The sequence below is a fragment of the Coenobita brevimanus genome, chromosome 116 (assembly GCF_032717465.1).
Source record: "Coenobita brevimanus isolate Jiangsu-jjx chromosome 116, ASM3271746v2, whole genome shotgun sequence".
NCBI classification, from domain to species: Eukaryota; Metazoa; Arthropoda; class Malacostraca; order Decapoda; family Coenobitidae; genus Coenobita; species Coenobita brevimanus.
The window spans coordinates 47,751,618-47,773,514 of NC_137069.1; positions in this window are offsets into that span (position 1 = coordinate 47,751,618).

Below are 21,897 nucleotides of genomic sequence, written 5' to 3' on the forward strand. Positions count from 1 at the left end.
AAACGCCTGCATCTAGCAAAGAGAAAAAATAAACGCCAAGTAACTCAGCAATTTATAGCCATATTTAGTGAGTTTACTTAAGCCTGGCTAAATTGCTGGGCAACGGAAGATATCTCTTAGTTATGAATTTCTCTCTCGTTGAGTTAGGTGTTAGTCCAGCATATACAGTTTAATAGATCCACAAATGTATTATCCATTTACCTTTTGCTCTGTGAAATATTCCATTTGCTGAACAGCCAGTGTTGCCTCCCTTGCAAACAATTAGTAATATGCAAAATTTTATAATGCCCCTCTCCCTCCTTTCATGCGCTCATTACAGTTTTGACACAACTCACTGGAAACTGGCAACTTGCAGAGTCCTATAAAAATGCATTTGTGCTGCTGCCCACAGGTATTAGGTGACGTGGAAAGACAGTAGTTGAATATGGGCGAAGGACTGAGTGCGGATGAGGGTGTGGATGTGGATGCAGGTGTGGGTGAGTGTGCTGATGCGGTGTCAGGTGTTGGTAATCGTGAAGGGAGATGGTGTGACTGTGGATGTTCATGTGGGTGTTTGATGGTGAGGGAGCGAATGTGAGTGTAGGTATGAGAGTGAGTGAAGGTGCTGGTTAGGAATGACTGTGCACATGCACAGAAGAGTATCCGAACGATGTTGTGCTAAACAGTATGGCAAAATCGACAGTGGCAATGAATATATAGGCAATGGCCATGGAAACTGTTGGTAACCCTGCATGGTATAATACAGGTATTTCCTGTTATCTGATGTAATATATGAACTGACATGGATGTATACAGTTGTATAAAATAATATTAATGACACGACCATGACATAATGCATCCATATCGATTCCGAAACAGACTTCAAGCATTGTGTAACAATTCCTGAAACAACTGGGAACCCTCCTGAAACATAGTTCTTATAATAAATAGATTTACGGGCGTGGTGTGTTTATTCTCAGAGGTTGAGCCGGAAGTCTGTCGAACGTACAATAATTATCACATTTCCGTCATGGGTGGTGATTTACGTATATGGTTGTTTATGACAATTGCAAGTATTTCTCCTAGATACTAGATTTCACGTTTAACACCCCAAATATATAATATATGTATCTGTTATTCACACTTTTTCTGATATATATTGCCGTTTCTTTGGGTTATTGCTCTATGGCAACCATTGATCCCAACATGACAGCTCCTTTCATGACGTAATTGCCATCATTCTCATAGTGCTTCAAGCATGCTATAAAATGATGAATATAATATTCATACAAGTAAAATAACTATTATATGTCTGTAACCCATAGAATGTCGAGTTAAAGGATAACCACAGTCTTTATAAGCAGATACGAGTACTTCTTCCACACATGAGTAGACTGTAGCACCAGTCGAGCAGGGCAGTACTCCCGAGGTGGATGGAAAGCTGATGACAGGGAGTGCTGGAGCTCCCGTTTCATCAGCCCTCAGGACTAGTTCCTGACCATCCCCCCTTTGCTGAACTTTTTCAGTGTCTCAGTTACACAGAGAGTAGGCCAGCATGCTCTCCAGTACAAATTTCTCTATCTATCTTCACCAAACTACATGCACAGTACACACTACACTTCCTATTCAAAATTTACCAAAATGGCGTCAATTCACCTAGCCTCGGAGTCCCCAGGGGGGGGGACCATAAATGCCCCCGCCATCTGCCCCTCTCCCGGTGACGACTCGAGGTGCCTGGAACCACTGTCTGACTCTCTTCTTCTTCATTTCTGCAACATTCGCGGCCTTTCATCTAACTTTCGCTCTGTTGAGCACCACCTCTCCTCCTCTAAACCTCACCTTCTTTTTCTAACGGAGACTCAGCTGTCTGAGGCAACTGACAGCAAACCCTTTTCTGTATCCTCCTACTTTCTCTATACTCATTTCAAAGCCAAAGGTGGCTGTTGTGTATACATACGCAACGACTTATCTTGCTCTCGTGTTCCTGAACTTGATTCTTCTGAATTCTCCACTCTCTGGCTTCGGCTTTCCTGTCATTCTCTGACTAAATATATCTGTGCTGTTTACTTATCCCCTAATTCTACTGACTATCAAAAATTCTTCGACTATCTTACTTCTACGATGGAACACATTCTGTCCATTTCTCCTTTCTCTGAAATCTCCATTCTTGGAGATTTCAATGTTCACCACCACCTTTGGCTCTCCTCTCCTTTCACGGATCCACCTGGTGAACAAGCCTACATCTTTTCTATCCTTAATGACCTAGAGCAGCTTGTACAGCACCCTACCCGTATCCCTGACCGCCTTGGAGAGAGCTCCAACATACTTGACCTCTTCCTCACAACTAATCCTTCAGCTTACTCTGTTAATCTTTTCTCTCCGTTGGGCTCCTCCGATCACAACCTTATTACCTTAAACTGTCCTATCGCTCCAGTACGGCCTGCGGACCCTCCAGGGAAACGTCGTCTCTGGCATTTTGGAGCTGCGGACTGGGAGGCCCTCAGGCAGTACTTTTTTGATTTTCCCTGGAATGATTATTGCTTCCATGGCCGTGAGCCATCTGAGTGTGCCTTGGGCATTACGGAGGTTATTCTCTCGGGCATGAAAGCATACATTCCTTTCTCATATCCTTTGACTAACGCAAGAAAGCCTTGGTTTAATCACGCTTGTTCTAATGCTGTCCGCAACAAGGAGAAGGCCTACAAAAGGTACCGGAGCCAACCCACCCCTGAATCACATAATCTTTACATTTCTGCCCGGAATCGTGCTAAGTCTGTTCTTCGCTCTACTAAAAATAATTTCATCCATACTAAATGCTCTCAACTCTCCAACTCGAATTCTTTCCGCTCCTTCTGGCACCTTGCCAAAAATCTTTCTAACAACTTTACCTCATCATCCTTCCCTCCTCTTTTCTACTCTGATGGTTCTGTAGCTATTTCTTCTACTGATAAAGCAGATCTCTTTGCACAGACTTTCTCCTCCAATTCCATCTTAGACGATTCCGGTGCTGTTCCTCCATCACTTCCCCCCTCTGACTTCCTCATGGCTGACATTAAAATTTCTTCAGTTGATGTATTTTCTGCCATTACTGGCCTCAGTACTAACAAGGCATATGGGCCTGATGGGGTCCCTCCTGTTGTTCTCAAAAACTGTGCTTCTGTGCTTACACCCTGCCTAGGCAAACTATTTCGCCTTTGTCTGTCAACTTGTACCTTTCCTTCTTGCTGGAAGTTTGCTCTCATTCAGCCAGTCCCAAAGAAGGGTGACCACTCCCAACCCTCGAACTATCGTCCAGTTGCTTTAACGTCCTGTATTTCAAAAGTTTTCGAGTCAATTCTTAATAAAAAAATTTTAAGGCATCTTTCCTATCACAACCTTCTTTCCGATCGTCAGTATGGGTTCCGTCAGGGACGCTCCACTGGCGATCTTCTCACCTACCTTTCAGACTCCTGGTCATCCTCCTTTCGGGACTTTGGCGAAAGCTTTGCCATTGCACTTGACATCTCAAAGGCTTTCGATCGAGTCTGGCATAAATCTTTAATTTCCAAACTGCCCTCCTACGGTTTCTATCCTTCTATCTGTACCTTCATCGCTAGCTTCCTTTCTGGTCGTTCTATAGCTACTGTCGTAGACGGCCATCGTTCTTCTCCTAGATCTATCAACAGTGGTGTTCCTCAGGGCTCTGTCCTATCACCAACTCTCTTCCTTTTATTCATCAATGATCTTCTAAGCTGTACATCTAACTCTATCCACTCATACGCTGATGACTCCACCCTTCACCTTTCCATTCGGTTCCCGCAACGCCCATCTCAACAGTTACTTCAAGAAACAAGGGATGAGGCTATGGCACACCTAATGTCTGACTTGGCTCGTATCTCTGACTGGGGTAAAAATAATATGGTTGTCTTTAATGCTTCTAAGACTCAGTTCTTACACCTATCAACCCGACAAAATCTTCCACAGGTATACCCACTAATGTTTAATAATATTCAGATTAATCCTGCATCATCCTTGAACATGCTTGGGGTTTCATTTACTCGGGACTTATCTTGGAAAGATCATATTGCATCTCTTGTAAAATCTGCTTCCAAGAGATTGGGTGTGCTAAGCCGACTCCGCTCTTTCTTTACCCCTGCACAATTGTTGACTCTATACAGGGGTTTTATCCGCCCCTGTGTGAGTACAACTCTCATGTGTGGGGAGGCTCCCCACATACAGCTCTTCTCAATAGGGTGGAGTCAAAGGCTTTTTGTCTCATTAACTCTCCTCCTCTTACTGACTCCCTTCAACCTCTGTCTCTTCGCCGCACTGTTGCATCTTTATCTCTTTTCTATCGCTACTTTAATGGTCACTGCTCCTCTGAACTGTCTGCTTGCATTCCTCCACCTCTACGACGGGCGCGTAGCACCCGTCTGGCAGCAAACTCTCATCCCTTTTCTGTCCAACTCTCTAATGCAAGAGTTAACCGTTACTCCCAGTCTTTCATTCATGCAACAGGTTAGCTCTGGAACTGTCTCCCTCTGTCTGTATTTCCTCCTGCCTATGATCTCCAGTCTTTCAAACGCAGTGTGTCCAGGCATCTCAAAATGATCGGATCTTGAATTTGGCTCTCTATTGTATTTTGTTTTTCTCTTGGAGGGAACTGTTACTGCGGGCTCATGGCCTTTGGTTCCTTCTTCCTCGCATTAAAAAAAAAAAAAAAAAAAAAAAAACCTTCTGACACACAGTTTATCGTAGTACTCATTTTCATATCCAGCGGACCCCTGAATAAGGATACTTTTCTGTGCAAATGTACCTCAGTGTTTCCAAATGAATGGACCACATAGCCTAGCAGAAAGGTTGTACAATATGAGATCTGCATATAATAAAAGACTCCAATGCACATGACACGGATCAAGCTAGACTTAAACTTCAGTACTCTGGTGTGACAAAACGCAGCTTGTTTGTTCTGTGTGTGTGTGTGTGTGTGTGTGTGTGTGTGTGTGTGTGCGTGTGTGTGTGTGAACAAAACAGCTCATGGTGTTTATCTGAATTTAACTTGGTGTTACAGGTGTGATGGTTGCGGAGAAATGGGTGGAATATGTTATGAATGTTATGAGAGTAAGCAATAGGATACTGGTAGTGAAAATTCTGTTCGGTAGAAGGATAGCTGCGATTATATCGGCATATGGTCCACAGGCAGGATTGGATGAAGCAGAGAAAGATAGATTTTGGGATGATTTAATGCATGTAGTGGGTGGTATGCGGGATGATGAGATAGTGGTTTTGGGAGGGGACTTAAATGGTCACGTAGGTGAAGCAGACAAGGTTATGAAGGAGTGCATGGGGGATGTGCGTATGGTCTAAGGAATGCAGAAGGGGAAAGGATACTCAAGTTTGGGGAGGCAACGGACATGATTGTGTGAAACACATATTTTAGGAAAAGAGACAGTAGGTTAATTACGTATGAGTGTGAGGGAAATAGCAATCAGAGAGATTATTTTCTGGTCAGGAGGGCCGATAGAAGGTTAGTGAGGGATGTTAAAGTTATAGGAAGTGAGGAGTGTGTACAGCAACACAAACTACTGATTTGTGATATGGTGCTTAAAGAACGAGTGATGAAAAAGAGGACTTATATACCTAGGAGGAAAATATGGAAGCTGAAAAACCAAGTAGTAAGGGATGCCCTCTATAACGAGTTGAGGAGAGTGGTGGCTGAACAGGGAGTTGTAGACAGAGGCGTTAATGAACAGTACAGAGCCCTCAAGAACAATCTCTTCAGACTTACTGATGTAACGTGCGGTTGGACAAGGGGACCACGAAGACATAAAGTAACTTGGTGGTGGGATGAGGGTGTAGAAGCTGCAGTTAAGGAGAAAAGAAGGCTTTTCTGGGAATGGAAGAAGGGTGGTAGCAAAGAGGAATATTTGGCTGCCAAGCATAGGGCTAGAAGAGAGGTATACAGGGCAAAGTCTGAGTCACAGAGACTTTTACTTGATAACCTAAATCATGGGGGAAGGAAAAATATGATATTTAGGGTGGCAGGTCAGGTGAAGAGGGATAATCGGGATATTATAGGTGAGCAGTGTGTGAAGAATGATGAAGGAAGGGTAGTGGTGAACAGTGAGGATATTAAAGACGCATGGAGAGGGCATTATAACCGGTTGTTGAATGAGGAGTTTGACTGGGACAGAGAAAGTTTGGAGCCAGCAGATCCAGTGTCTGGCCCTTGGCCTTTGATTGATGCTGCTACTGTGAGTGAGGCAAAAGGCAGGATGAAGGTGGGGAAGCCAGCAGGTATGTCTGGGTTGAATGCCGAAATGTTGAAGGCCTCAGGCGATATAGGGGCGAAGTTAGTCACTGACCTGATAAATAGGATTATTTATGAGTGTGTTCCAGATGACTGGCTGAAGAGTGTAATTGTAAATGTGTATAAAGGGAAGGGTGATGCCCTGGAAAGAGGAAATTATAGAGGTATGAAGCTTTTAGATCAGATAATGAAGGTAATGGAGTGAGTTTTAGAAGATATGATTAGAGAAAGGCTGAATATTGATGAGATGCAGTTTGGGTTTATGCCAGGAAGGGGGACCACTGATGCCATATTCATTGTTCGACAGCTTCAGGAAATATATATTGGTAGGAGAAGGGATCTTTATTTTGCTTTTGTTGATTTGGAAAAGGCCTTTGCCAGAGTCCCTAGAGAGGTGGTGAAGTGGGCAATGAGAAAGCTTGGCTTGGAGGAGTGGCTGATTAGGGTGGTTATTGCTATGTATGCAGGTAAGAGTGAATGGAGATTTGAGTGATGGGTTTTCCGTGAATGTTGATGTGCATCAGGGGTCAGTTTTGAGTCCCATGTTGTTTATCATGGTACTTGAAGCCCTTTCACGTGACTTTAGAAACGGACTCCCGTGGGAGTTGTTGTATGCTGATGAGTTAGTGTTGATTGCAGAGAACGAAAGGGAGGTGGAGGAAAGGTTTAGGAAGTGGAGAGATGGTTTGGGGCACAAGGGCTTAGGGGTAAATGCAGATAAAACAAAAGTGATGATATCTAGGGTTGGTGGCGGTACTGTCAAAGACGAGGGAGAGTGGCCATGTGCAGTTTGCCACAAGGGCGTGGGAAGTAATTCCATCTTGTGTGGTGTTTGTGATAAATGGGTGGATAAGAGATGTAAAGGTATCAGAGGTAGACTGCGAGATAATGCTGATTTTATGTGTACGGCGTGTCGGAGAGAGCAGGTGGAGATTGTCAGTCGTGAACGAATTGAACTTGCTGGTGAATCTCTTGAGTGTGTGGAAGAGTTTTGTTATTTGGGAGACATGTTGTGTGCTGGAGGTGGGGCTTTAGCTAGCTTGGTGGCTAGGGTGTTTGGAAGAAGTTCAGGGTGCTCTTGCCTCTCCTGACATTGAGAGGACTCTCCCTACGTGCTAAGGGGTCTTTGTATTCAGCATGTGTTAGGAGTGTAATGCTGTATGGTAGCGGGACCTGGGCGGTGAAGGAGGAGGATATCCGCCGGCTCAGACGTACAGAAATGACAATGATTAGGTGGATGTGTAGTGCGTCCCTGCGTCCAAGGTCTGGGAGGGCTGGGTTCACGATGGAAGAGTAGAGAGGTAGGATGGGGCTGGAGTGTATTGGTGTTTTGACGAGGAGAGATAGATTGAGATGGTTTGGACATGTGGAGAGGATGGGGGATGATAATTGGGTGAGGAAGGTGAGAAGTGTTAATATTGGGGGTGGGGTAACGAGGGGCAGACCGAGAAAGATATGGGACGAGGTCATTATGTGTGACCTCAGGGTTAAGGGACTGAACAAGGAGGCTGCAATGGATCGTGCAGCATGGAGAGCCGCCATGAAGTGACCAAGGCCGACGCATGCAAGCATGTTGGAGCCTTTAAAAACGAAACGAAACGAAACGGTACGGATGAGAGTCAGCCACAGGGCAAACTATTAGTTTGGAAGACAAGAGGTCAGAGGTCAATGTCGTAGGCCAGACAGGCGCAGATCATCCAAATACCCTCATTGGAATGGGCCTGTTACAGAATTTGTGTTTCATAGATCGCCAAAAATAGTGAGTACTTTGTTTTTAAGATATGTGTTTCACCAGCACTTCCAAAACGGCTAAAACATTAAATACCAACATCGCTGGTAGTTGCTTCATCTTAGTCAAAACCTGGCAAAATATCCTTGAGGCATCGAAGGTGCCTCCTTGTCTACACTGCATGTTATTGATGTTTTCGCTCTTATCTTTTTTCAGAATTTTGCGCTAGGATCTCATATAAAATGTTATCTTGTTCTCATATAGGCTATACGTCCTCTGAATGGGATTATTACCTTCCAGGAACTCACGTTAATGTCGCTGTTGAACTGATGGAAAAACTTTTCATCTAAAATAGATACCGTAAAAAAATAATCATAACATGAATTCTAATAATATATCATTTATTTTCTGACGATTTTACTGCTGTATTTTCTAACCAGCCAACGTGAGATCCGGCTTCCTTTCTTGTTTCTCATGCCTCAGCTGTAGAAATAATTAGCATTACATCCAGTTATATACAGTACATATGTTAATCAATCAGGTAATAAAATTTTTGGCTGACCTTTATGACCGGCGTAAAATAGTCTTTCTGTATAACAGCATAATACATTTTTTCCATAACATAGCAAGTCCTTCGTGTTTTTTAAGGAAATTGCTTCAGTCTATGTATATATCTGTTAGATACATCACCTTCATTCATATATATATATATATATATATATATATATATATATATATATATATATATATATATATATATATATATATATATATATATATATATATATATATATATCCCTCTTTTGTTTTACTTCAGGGACTGGAGCTTATTTATTTCGCCATAGCTGTGCACTCAGCATTCCTAATCAATACCGAACTCTTCAACCAGCATCGTTTGTCGGTCTCTCTATTCATAAGTTGTGACTGGCAAGGCGATGAGGTATGTCGTGGCAGGAGTACAAACATGCCATCTCTATCGTTCTCGACGGATGTCAACAACCTTTTGCTGAGCTTAGCCATACCTAATGTAACAGTTCTACGAGCTGGGCCTTTTTGCTCTATCCTTTTACTTTTACTTTTGAATGTTCAGTGTTCTCGTCTATTTTCAATTATCAGTTTACTGTTATTGGCCGGCGTTATACATCCTAATCCCGGCCATTTCCATTAGTCTTCTAAAGTGCTGTAGTTGAACATTAAGGTTTTGATAAGCCATCTTCTTGATCTTACAGCTGATTTCTCTGACTATGATGTTCTCTGTTGCTTAGAGCCTGTTGTGTCTGAAGTGTGGTATACTTCCGAACTCCTCATACTCACTGTCAAGAAATCCATATCACTCAGAAGCAACTGTGTTCCTACGGCCCAAGATATGTCTGTATTCGTTTAGGCTTCTTTTCTTGTCTACCTCGAAAGGAGCATAAATTGCCATTAGGTTATTTTGTTCATATTTTCTAACAGATATAACAATAGTATTTACGATTGCCTCTTGAATGCTGTGGCCAACATTCACGCATCGGACCTGCAACTGCATATGTCTTTGCGGGGTATTTAATGCTCATCATTCACAATGGCTTGACTCACAACTCACCTACAGCTGGTCGGATCAAGTTCGAGCCGAGGTGCCACGAGGTATGTTGCTGTGGTTTCTCCATTAGGCATGTCTGACCACTGCCTCACTCATCAAACTACGCGCTGATTTCATTCTCCCAGGTATTTTATTCTCCCATAAAACAACCCTTCTAGTATCGATATTGATTCTGAAAACGTTATCTGGGGTGCCATTTACAATGCTCCCTTCCTGATAAGGCACTTAGTGTTCTATGAGATATCTGTAATAGAAGTGTCCTAAGTGAGATTTTAAGACTGTGCTGAAGGACAAAGCCTGGTTTAATGAAGACGCAGGGAAGTTCAGTGGGAGAAGCTGTCTGCAAATGAACTTGTCTTCATTCGCAGTTTTGCTGCAAATATTACCCCTGAGTGTGTTCAGAGACCCCCAAATTATATTTTTTCGCTGAGACTGACTACTGTATATTAATTATTTTTAAGATGTTTTAATTGCTGCTACTCAGCTATACATATAGTGGTGTACCCTGAAAAAGTTTGTGTAGTACTGATAACTTTATGCCACCATTTTGACCTGCACTTCGGATATATTTGATTCTTGTCAGAAAGCACAACACCTGGCTTCTTTTTTTGAGAGAAAACAGAGTGATCAGGTTAAACTATCTCATTCTTTCTTTCCTGAACGTTAGTTCACATCCATTGCATTTAGATCCACTGATTTACAAAATCTTTTCGATGATTTTGTGGGAGTGACCGTAATGTTCATATTTCCTCTACTTTTGGAGGAAATTAGCAACTTGTCAGCACACAAGCTCGATATTGTTTTCAGAATTTTAATCCGTCGTGGCAGTTTCCCTGTACGCAGGCACATTGCTGAAGTTACTCCTTTTCCAAAGGGATTAACTGCCATTGCTTAGCTTGCAGAAACTTGATTTTTATCTACATTATTCCACTTTTATCTCAGGGTTTTGAGCACTGGGTGGCCATACGACTCTCCGCATTTTTAATCGCATTATTTTGCTACCACCCAACCAGTTTGGATTTACGAAAGGCTTGAGTATGTTTGATGCTCTTCTTGTTTTCACTCTTGATCTTGAATACCGGACATGAGTCCAGATTACATCTCTTAAAACTACTCCATCATTTCATGTAGTTAGAAATGACTTTGTTACTCAACCTGGTTTCCACTGGCAGTGGAGGTTGTGAGTGATTATTTCTAGCCTTGTAAGAAAGACACATCAGCGTCCGGTGGTTGACGGTAGTTTCTGTTCCTTTAGTATAATGAAATTCAGTGTATCATAGGACAGTATACTTGGCCTCTGCTCTTCATCCTCTTTACCAGTGATGTGTGGCGTGGTGTTTCGTCTAAAATGATTGTGTATTACTGATGATGCGTCATTATATGTTCCAATTTTTCTCCTCCTGAGAATTCAAGCCGTCAGTACTTAAAATGATAATTTATTAAAGATTACTTATTGGTATTACCATTTAGGTAGGAAGCTAAACGCTGCAAAAACTTATAGTCTTATTTTCAGTAGATCTAGGACACACCTTCCTTTACATCCTGAAATATACTGTATATTCAACGACATTGTAAACAACAAATGCACTCCAGTTAAGTTAGTGGGTATCATCTTTGCTTAAGAGCTTACTTTTGAGTCACATGTTCTTTTTAGTTGCTCCAACAAGTCTATCTCAGAAAGTTAGACTTCTCCGAAAAACTAGAAAAATTTGTTGGAATGATGCCATTGCTAGAATTATTTTTATTCATTTCTCATGTCCTGAATCTAGCATTGCTCTCCTGCTTGGATCTCTACTGCTGAGTCTAACCTAAGTCTTTAGATCGTGTTCTTAATTAGATTAGTCTTCTGCTGTCTGATCTGAATTCGCAGCTTGAGCATTGTCATCTTATTAGATGTCTGACTTTACTTCCTCAAATATTTTTAAGTACTGACCATCCTTTGCATACTAAACCGCCACCATTGCAGTCAGTCCGTGTGGCTAGATATACATTAGTCTTAATTAGTCAGCCATTTTATTCGTTTTATATATTGTTATTCTCAATACTCTATGTGTTTTATTCCGTCATCCAGGAAAGTCTGGAATGCTCTTCCTAATGGCACTGTGAAGACGGATTGTTCAGACGTTGAAAACATGGTATTAATGCATATTTGCTTCAGTATTAAAATTTTCTTATCTGAGTAACTGAAAGTGTCTGTTTGTCTGTGTGTCTGTCCACTTCTGAGATCAAGGGGGAACTATCGGGAGGGTTCCAAACGGGTCTAACGGGGGAAACCTATTATGGGGAAATTTATGGTATGTTTTACAGCTGTTAGAGTGGTGTCCTGATGGTAAAACTTAAATTTCTTAGAACTATTTAATTAAACGTGGTGGAAACATGATGGTTAATGACCGTAGAGTGTTAGCGTTCTACTTCAACCATATCTTTAATATTAGAAAGGGTTAGGAGGTTGGGTGGATGAGTGGGATGAGCATGGGAATGAGGTGGATGGGCATGGTAGGTGGGGTGGATTGGGTGAGTGGGTGGGTGTGATTGGTTAGGGTACGGCAGCGAGGGTGGGTGAATGGGAAGACAGGATGGGCAGATGGGTGGGTTAGGTAGGCTGGAAGGGTTGTGAGGACGTGTGGGATTTAGTGGGAAAATAGCCCCACGGGGATTAAGTTCAAGGTAGAATAGATCTGTAGGGAATCTAACCTTCAGGAAATTGGCCCAAGAAAGAACACAGATCCAATGGGTAAAATGGGACCTTGGGGGTCATCTTCCAAATGGGGTGGCCGCCCCCCAAGGTCCCAGGCAACGCCAGTATCCACGGGCATTTTTTTTTTTTTTTTTTTTTTTTTTTTTTTTACCCTGTCAACGTCTGGTACCCTTGCTACTGTAGTCTTGTCCTTACGTTTGTAACCCTCAGTGAGATCCATGGTGTATATACTTTGCTTATTAGCTTTTCACTGGGGATCTAACTTCGTGTCTCATAATAATAATAATAATAACAATAATAATAATAATAATAATAATAACAATAATAATTATAATAATAATAATCTATCTATATATATACCTAGGCTGCTTCCCCCAAGGAAAGGGAGGTAGCCGAGACAGGATGACACACTCCCCATTTACTCATCCATTGAAACACATTCATTCGCATCTTAGCCCCAAAGGGGAGAAGGGACAGATCCTCACCGCATCACACCGCACAAGGGTCAACTGCGCAATGCAATCAGTGACATCAGCAGCGGAGTTGGTTTACCCCTGCCACATCATAATAGACCCATCCCCTTACCCGCACCTGACCTGACTAGCTGATCAGACTAAATGCAGGAAAATATCCCCTCAGGGCTGCGTCATCATTTATTCATTCACAATTTCTCTCCACTTATTTCTGTCACGCACAGCCACTCATCCTTGCTCAACAGACATCCGTCTCGCATCCAGCGCTCTCTTCACACTGTCCATCCATCCTATTCGTGGTCTCCCTCTCAGCCTTACACCTCTCACATCAGATCTAGTTATCGTTTTCACCAATCACTCATTATCCATTCTCTCCATATGCCCAAACCATCACAACACCCTCTGCTCAACTCTACCAGCCATCTCCCGAACAACTCCAGTTCTCCTTCGCACTTCATCATTTCGCACCCGATCCATACGCGTCACTCCACACATACTCCTCAGACACCTCATCTCCATTACATTCAAACTTTTCCTCTCTGCTACACCCATATTCCATGTTTCAGCCCCATATAACGCAGTCGGTACCACAACACCTTCATACAGCCTTCTCTTTATGTCCATTCTAAGTGAATGACATCTAAAACTTTTCATTCCTCCCAGCACATTACCTACTTCATTCATTCTAAACTTCACTTCTGCATCTATTCTTCCATCCACAGCAACATGTGACCCTAAATATTTAAAACACTACCTCCTCAAGCAACGCACCATTCAAAACTATATTCATCCCCCTACCATCTACCAACCTCATACACTTCATCACTTTACTCTTATTCTCATTTACTTTCAATTTCCTTCTTTCACACACCCTTCCAAACTCCTCTACCAACTGTCTCAATCTCTCCTCTGAATCAGCCACGAGTGCAGTATCATCTGCAAACAGCAGCTGCTTCGGATTCCACTTTCCACCATCAACATTCACCAGACTCAGACCTCCACCTAAAACTCTTGCATTCACCTCCCTTACAACACCATCCATACAAATATTAAACAACCAAGGCGACATCACACATCCCTGTCGCAGCCCCACTTTCACGGGAAACCAATCACTCACAGCATTTCCCACTCTTACGCACGCTCTACTATTTACATAAAAACTTTTCACCCCTTTTAGTAACCTACCAAGTCCATACAATCTTAAACCAGTCCACAAAGCCTCCCTATCAGTTCTATCATACATTTTCTCTAAATCCATGAATGCCCAAAACACATCCTTGCCTTTCACTAAATAGTTTTCATACACTTGTCTCACAGCAAACACCTGATCCACGCATCCCCTCCCTCTCCTAAAGCCACACTGCTCATCACCAATCATTCCCTCTGTACCCTCTCTAACTCTCATAATTAACACTCTACCATACACCTTACCTACAACACTCAACAGACTTATACCCCTAAAGCTAATACATTCATACTTATCACCCTCGCCTTTATACAACGGGACCACACAAGCACTTGCCCAGTCAATTGGCACCATACCTTTCACAAAGCACACATTCAACAATCTTACTAACCAGTCAACAGTAGTCACTCCACCACCCTTCAGGCATTTCACAGCACACCCATCCATACCTGCAGCTTTCCCTGTTTTCATGTCCTTTACTGCCTTCTCCACTTCCTCCTTCGTGATCAAAGAATCATTCAACTCTCCCAACACATTTATTCCTTGCACCCTTCCATCCGCCACAATCTCAGCCACCTTTTCCTCCTCTACATTTAACAATCTTTCAAAATACTTTGCCCATCTCTTCCTTACTTCATCCATCTGAATTAACATCCTTCCATCCTCTGCTTTTACTTACTCTTCCTTTCCATACTCTCCCTTTCGCACCCTTTTCACCTCCTTCCAGAACATCTTATTCTGTTGAAAATTCTCAGTCAGTCACCTACCCCACCTAACATCTGCTGCCACTTTAGCATCACGCACAGCCCTTCTCGCCCTATTGCTCTTTTCCTTATACCTCTCATATGACACATCCTTCCTCTGCAGCCACACTTCATATGCACGTCTCTTCTCAGCCACAGCCATACTTACTTCCTCGCACCACCATTCACTTCCCTTTCTTACACCACCACCCACATGTCTCACACCACACACCTCTTCTGCATGCCCCACCACAGCACTCTTAAACAACTGCCATTCCTCCTCCACGCTGCCATTTTCCTGATCTTTCACTGCGGTCCACTCATCATTCAATTTCTCCTGATACTCTATCATTTTCTCTCTTTTATCCAACTCACTCACTTTCAAAACCTCCCTGCCACACCTAACCCTCCTAGCTCTCATCCATCTCTTACCTACTCTTAACTTTCCCTCCACCAGATAGTGGTCAGACATACCTCCACCCTCCCCTCTCAGAACTCTCACATAGTCCATCAATGCTTTATGCACAACCATTCCACCCTCCTGTTTCACCCATGTATACTTATAAATATCTTTCTTCTCGAACAGCGTATTTCCAATCACCAACTCTCGCTCAACACACATCCCTATCATTCGTTCCCCATTTTCATTTCTTCCAGGCACACCATGCATACCAACTACACCTTCAACTGCTACATTTCCCACTCTAGCATTCAGATCTCCCATCATTACTACATTCACATTCGCTCCAAAACTCTGCAGACACTCATCAACATCATTCCAGAAAAACTCCCTCTCTTCTTCATCCCTTTCACTACCAGGCCCATATGCACTCACAAACACCCACGACTCACGTTCAAATTTCGCTTTCACCCACATCAGTCTCGATGACACCTCCTTCCATTCAGTCACACACTGCTGTACTTCCGGACTCACTAACAAGGCCACACCTTCTCTTGCCCTTCCTCTATCAACACCTGACAATCTTCCATTCACACTTCCAAACATAGACTCACGCTTCTCTTTCATTTTCGTTTCACTCAAAGCTAACACATCCAACTCTCTTCTCACAAACATTCTCCCAATCTCCTTCCTTTTAGCCTCAATCGTACTATATCCACGCATTCATAAACCCAATCTTCAGGGTACGGGGATTACTCAATCCCCCATCCCTTTCTCTGGCCTGTCACTTTTTAGGAACTAAAAAATAGAGGAGGGGGTCCCTAGTCCCCTCACCCCGCCCCTTTTAGTCGCCTTTTACGACAAGCAGGGAATACGGTGGCAGTATTCTTCCTAACACAACCTGACCGCAGAGTAGTAGTACCATCCCATAGTGCGGTCCCCCCCCGCCACAGGGGGGATAATAATAATGATAATAATAATAATGAGAATAATAATAATAATAATAATAATAATAATTCGTTTCGTTTCGTTTCATTTTTGAAGGCTCCAACATGTTTGCATGCTTCAGCTTTGTCACTTAATGATGGCTTTCCATGCTGCCCGTTCCCTGGCAGCTTCCCTATTCAGTCACTTATCCCTGAGGTCACACTCAATGACCTCGTCCCAGGTCTTTTTCAGTCTACCTCTCGTAACATTAACACTTCTCATTTTTTGCACCCAATTATCATCCCCCATCTTCTGCACATGCCCAAACCATCTCAGTCCACCTCTCCTCATCACAACACCAATACACTTCAATCTCGTCCTACCTCGCAACTTTACCATCGTAACCCTCCGCCTCCTCAGGCGTCGCACTCAGTACTGCACATCCACCTAATCATTCTCATTTCTGTACGTTTGAGCCTGTGAATATCCTCTTCCTTTACTGCCCAGGTCTCAGGATCGTACAGCAATTACACTCCTAACACATATCACATACAAAGATACCTTAGCACAGTGGGAGAGCCCTCTCAATGTCAGGAGAGCAACAGCTCCCTGAACTTCTTCCAACCACTCCTCACTCTAGCCACAGCCTCACGTCCAGCACGTAACATGTCTCCTAAATAATAAAACTCCTCCACACACTCAAGAGACTCAATAGCAAGTTTAGTCCTTTCACACCTGACAAGCTCCACATGCTCTCCCCAACACACCACACACATGAAATCAGCGTTATCTCGCAGTCTACCTCTAATACCACTGCATCTCTTATGCACTCACTTATCATGAACACTGCACAATATGGAATTACTTCCCACGTTCTTGTAGCAAATCACGCATGGCCACTCTCCCTCTCCTTTGACATTATCGCTACCAGCCCTAGATACCATCTTTTGTTTTATCTGTATTTACTCTTAAGCAATTGTGTCCCCATACCATCTCTCCGCTTCCTAAATCCTTCCTCCGCCTAACTTTAATTCTCTGCAATCAACGCCAAATCATCAGCATACATCATCTCCCCCGGGAGTCCATTTCTGAAGCCCCTGAGAGGGCTTCAAGTACCATAATAAACAACAAGGGGCTCCTGATGCACACCAACATTCACGGAAAACTCATCACTCAAATCAATATTCACCCTTACCTGGATGTGAGCACCCATATACATGGCCATAACCACCCTAGCCAGCCCCTCCTCGATTCCAAACTTTCTCATTGCCCACTTCAACACCTCTCTAAGAACTCTGTCAAAGGGCTTCTCCTGGTATAAACCCAAACTTTGCCTGGCATAAACCCAAACTGTATGTCATCAGTATTCACTGTTTCTCTAATCATACCTTCTAGAACTCTTTCCATTACCTTCAAAATCTGGTCCAAACGCTTTATTCCTCTTTGTAGGGCATTACCGTTCTCCTTGTACACATTTAGAATTACACTCTTCAGCAAATCGTCGGGGACAACACATTTATATATAATCGTATTTATCAAGTCAGTGACTAACCCAACTTCTATATTTCCTAAAGCTTTCCACATTTCAGTGGTCAGCCCTGACACGCCTGCTTGCGTCCTGTCTATTGTCCTGCTCACAGTAGCAACATCAATTAAAGGCCAAGGGCCAGACACTGGATCTGCTAGCTCCAAACCTTCCCTGTTCCAGTCAAACTCCTCATTCAATAACTGGTTGCAATGCTCTCTCCAGGCGTCTTTAATATCTCCACTGTTCACCACTACCTTTCCTTCATCCTTCTTCACACACTGCACACCTATGACATCCCTATTTTCCCTCTTCATCTGATTTGCCACCTTTAATATCATATTCTTTATTCTTCCTTTCCACACTATTAAGGTTATCAAATAAAAGTCTTTGAGACTCAGAATTTGCCGTGTAAACCTCTTTTCCTCCTACGTGCATAGGTCCTCTTCTTCATGACCCACTCCTTAAGCACCATGTCACATATCAGTAATTTGTGTTGCTGCACACACTCCTCGCTCCCTATAACTTTAACATCCCTCACTACCCTCTTATCAGCCCTCCTGGCTAGGAAATGGCTATCTGGCTGCTATTTCTCCCAGACTCGTATGTAATCAACTTACTCTTTTTCTAAAACGTGTATTGCACACAGTCATGTTCATTGCTTCCCCAAATTCGAGTATTCTTTCCCCTTTCTCATCACCTCCGCCAAGGAGGCCATGTTTTACCATGCGTTGGTTTGTTGGTTTGTCTGTCTGTTAGCAGAATTAGCCTACTCAAAAAGTTATGAACGAATTTTGATGGAATTTTGTGGAAAGGTGGGCCATGGACCAAGGAAGAATTAATTAAATTTTGATGCAGATCCGGATCCGTATCCGGAGTGTCTCGCAGAATATCTCAAAAAGTTCTTGATGAATTTCAATGAAATTTTTTGGAAAGGTGGGCCATGGACCGAGAAAGATTTGATTAAATTTGGGGTGGATCCGGATCCAGATCCTATATCCGCGGATCCGGATCCGTTTCCTTTTTAATAGCAATGGGATTGGAGGAGGTATGCAGTCTCTACGTGCTTTCTAGTTTTTGTACCAAATGCCAGTCCCCAATTACTCTTTCATATCCTTGAGCTGCTTCACCTACTTGACCATTGAAGTCCCTTCCCAAAACTACACTCTCATCATCCCCCATACCACTTTCTACACATATTAAGTCTTCCCAGAATCTATCCTTCTCTACCTCACCTAAGCCTGCCTGTGGAGCATACACCGATATAAATGAAAACATTATCCCACCAAACAATATTTTCACTACCATTATCCTTTCACTGACTCTCATTACATTTATGACATATTTCACCAATTTCTCTGCAACCAGCACACCCACACCAACACATCCATCTGTCCAACCCTGCCAAAACAACTTGTAACGACAATCCCTCCTGGCAATCATTCTGGCTGATCCTCCCCTATACTTCTTGCACACATCCCACAATCACCTACCTCCGACTCATTGCCTCATCTACTTCCCCTGCCCTAACCTTCAAACTTCCCACATCCCATGACGCCATTCTGATGCCATTGAGTGATTTAGTTTCCTCAGGCTACCTTTTTAAACTTGTTTCTTTCTTGTCATAATCAGCAAAAGTAAATAATATGGAGAGACATTCCACAGGCCCCACCCAACCGCACAGCCCCAGGTCCGTTCATGGGATTTGGGACCCATAGCCCACCAGCCGTGACCAGTGGTTGTGACTGGCCACAAGGCACCCTGCCAAGACAGCTACAGGGATACCCTCCAAGCATGCCTTGGCACTATAACTGCCTTGCCATTATAAACTCATTGATAAGGCAGCCTCTTGGGGCGCTCCTAACAGGTTTGGGCCCTTCTTTGTTGGGCGGAAGCGACAGCCTGGGAACCGCAATGCCCTTCTAGCACAGGTTCGAGCTCCATCCCATCCTGGCCCCAAAATCTAGGCCGGCAGAGCCCTCACCACACCTCCCCTCAATAGGTCCTCCACTAGGTAGTGGGGGCAAAGTTCTCCAGCCACATGCCCTTGCTGGCATCAACCCCTGTGACGTAGAGCGGTACGTTGTGTGTTATGCAAAGTGCATGTGATGTAGTGCATGAGAGATTGTTGGGGGAAGCGTATGGGAGAATATGCTGGTCTACTCTCCATGTTAGTGTCACACTGATATGGTCAGCAAAGAGGGATGGTCAGATATTCTGGTAGCTAGTGAAACTGGAGTTCCAGCTCTTCCTATCGCCAACATCCCATTCCCCATGGGAGTACCACCCTGATCAGTTGATGCTACAGCCTGCTCCCTCTATGCTACAGCCTAATAACAACAACAACAACAACAACAACAACAACAATAATAATAATAAAAATAATAATAGTAATCCATCCATCCATCCATCATCCAAACCTACGTTGCCCAATGAGGAGCGTAGGAGCTCGGGGCTAGGCAAGTTGGTCCTGACATTTAAGATGAGAGTGACCAGCCTCACTCATCCCTGAGTGGCATTACGTGAGCAATAAACCCCAACCATTCCTTGGATATAAACCTTCACCGGCTCAATCCGACTGGAGTGCCGTAATTATCCACTAAAGCACCAGGCGCCAAAATTTGGTGATATGGTTAGCACCCAGCGTAGTAAATGGTTTCCTTGTGTACAGGAAACCCTTTGGTTTGTCACTCAGTGTATAAAGTAACCCACAGGCAGAAGTAAAAGGAAAGAATGAAGGAAAGAATGACAGAAGAGGATGGAAGGAAAGAAGGATGGAGGAGAGGAAAGGGCAGGCATCCGAGAGCAGCACTACATCGAGTGAGTGAATGGCGAGCGCTCCCACCTACCACTAAATAATAATAATAATAATAATAATAATAATAATAATAATAGCTTACTAATAATTTTTGGCTAAATGTCTGAGCACACAGAGCCTTTTGCATTATACAAAGTTTCCTCTCTCGTTTCCACACTTGCTTGGTTTCCTAAGACTTTGTTTATAATTATAAATGTCTTGAACTTTCAGATATGTTCATTTTTCATCATGCTAATGTTTTCGTAAATATCGCCACTTCAGTAGTTCTTTCGTGTATCGCTATAATCTTGGAAAGTTAACAAATATATATATATTTTTTCCATTGTCATAAAAATTTTCTCCCTCACACTGTTTATAAGATCCATAACTACAACCACATTGATCCACATGTCTCGAATCACTATCCACGCTTCATTCACACTAAATCACATTCATTGAAACTACTGTACCACTACTCTGGTTAGTAGCCGTATGATTATCATTCACATCATCAACAAAATTGACATTAAAAACAAACCATTGTCACGAAAAAATGTCTTTCTGACGACCATTGTCCCAATCAGCAGTTTTCTCTTCATCCCTCAAAATACCATCAATGTAATTGTTTTCACTTTACCGACCGTCACAGCGCTCCCCACCACTCTCATTGTCACACTAACCATGACCACAGCTTTCAGTGTCTATAAGCACAGCCTTTAATCCCCTCACTACTGCTAACAACGGTTACAATAACTATCTCTCTGATAGTACTGACCACCATTCTTACCACGTACACTACATAACCACCACAACAACCATAGTCTCAAACACTTTAACTCATACTTTCCGCTATCACCGAAAATCACCAACTTTGCTAATAATCACCACTACTCTGTCAAATCCAGCACCATAACCAGGGCACTAATTTCTGTAACTACACCTGTCACAGCCAAACATCACCACAACCACCAGGTGCTAGAATGGGACACCTTCCTGTGGTGGCACCAATATAACAGGACGCCTCTCTTGTCCGATAATGCAAACATCGCTCAACTCATTCCCAACCTTATGTGGGAGGATGTTGGACTCTAGGTGGGTGACAGTTTCAGCCTGCAGTCCACCGGGTTCATTTTCAGATGGCAACATCGATGAGAACAACAGTGACAACGAGAACCATTTGTAATTTTCTTTCTTTTTATGTCCTAATCACTCACCACCATTACCATTCTTAACCACACCACAGCCACCTTGCCTCTCACCACTAACCATCTCGGTCATTTCACTGATTTCAGTTGCCACCACTCTTACCACTTGTATACACCACAGCTACAGCTACAATCACTGCAACTTCTTTCACCAGCCATCACCATAATCATCATTCTAAATTCGGCCATAATTTAGAGGCATCACAATCACCATTGCCCTCACCACCAACCATCAACCACCAGTTACTTACAACACAGCCGCCACTGAATGCAACAACAATCACCAAAGCTCGCTGTACAACCACAGACATCACAACCTACACCAGCAACCATGACTGAAACCATCATTACACTAATCACAATC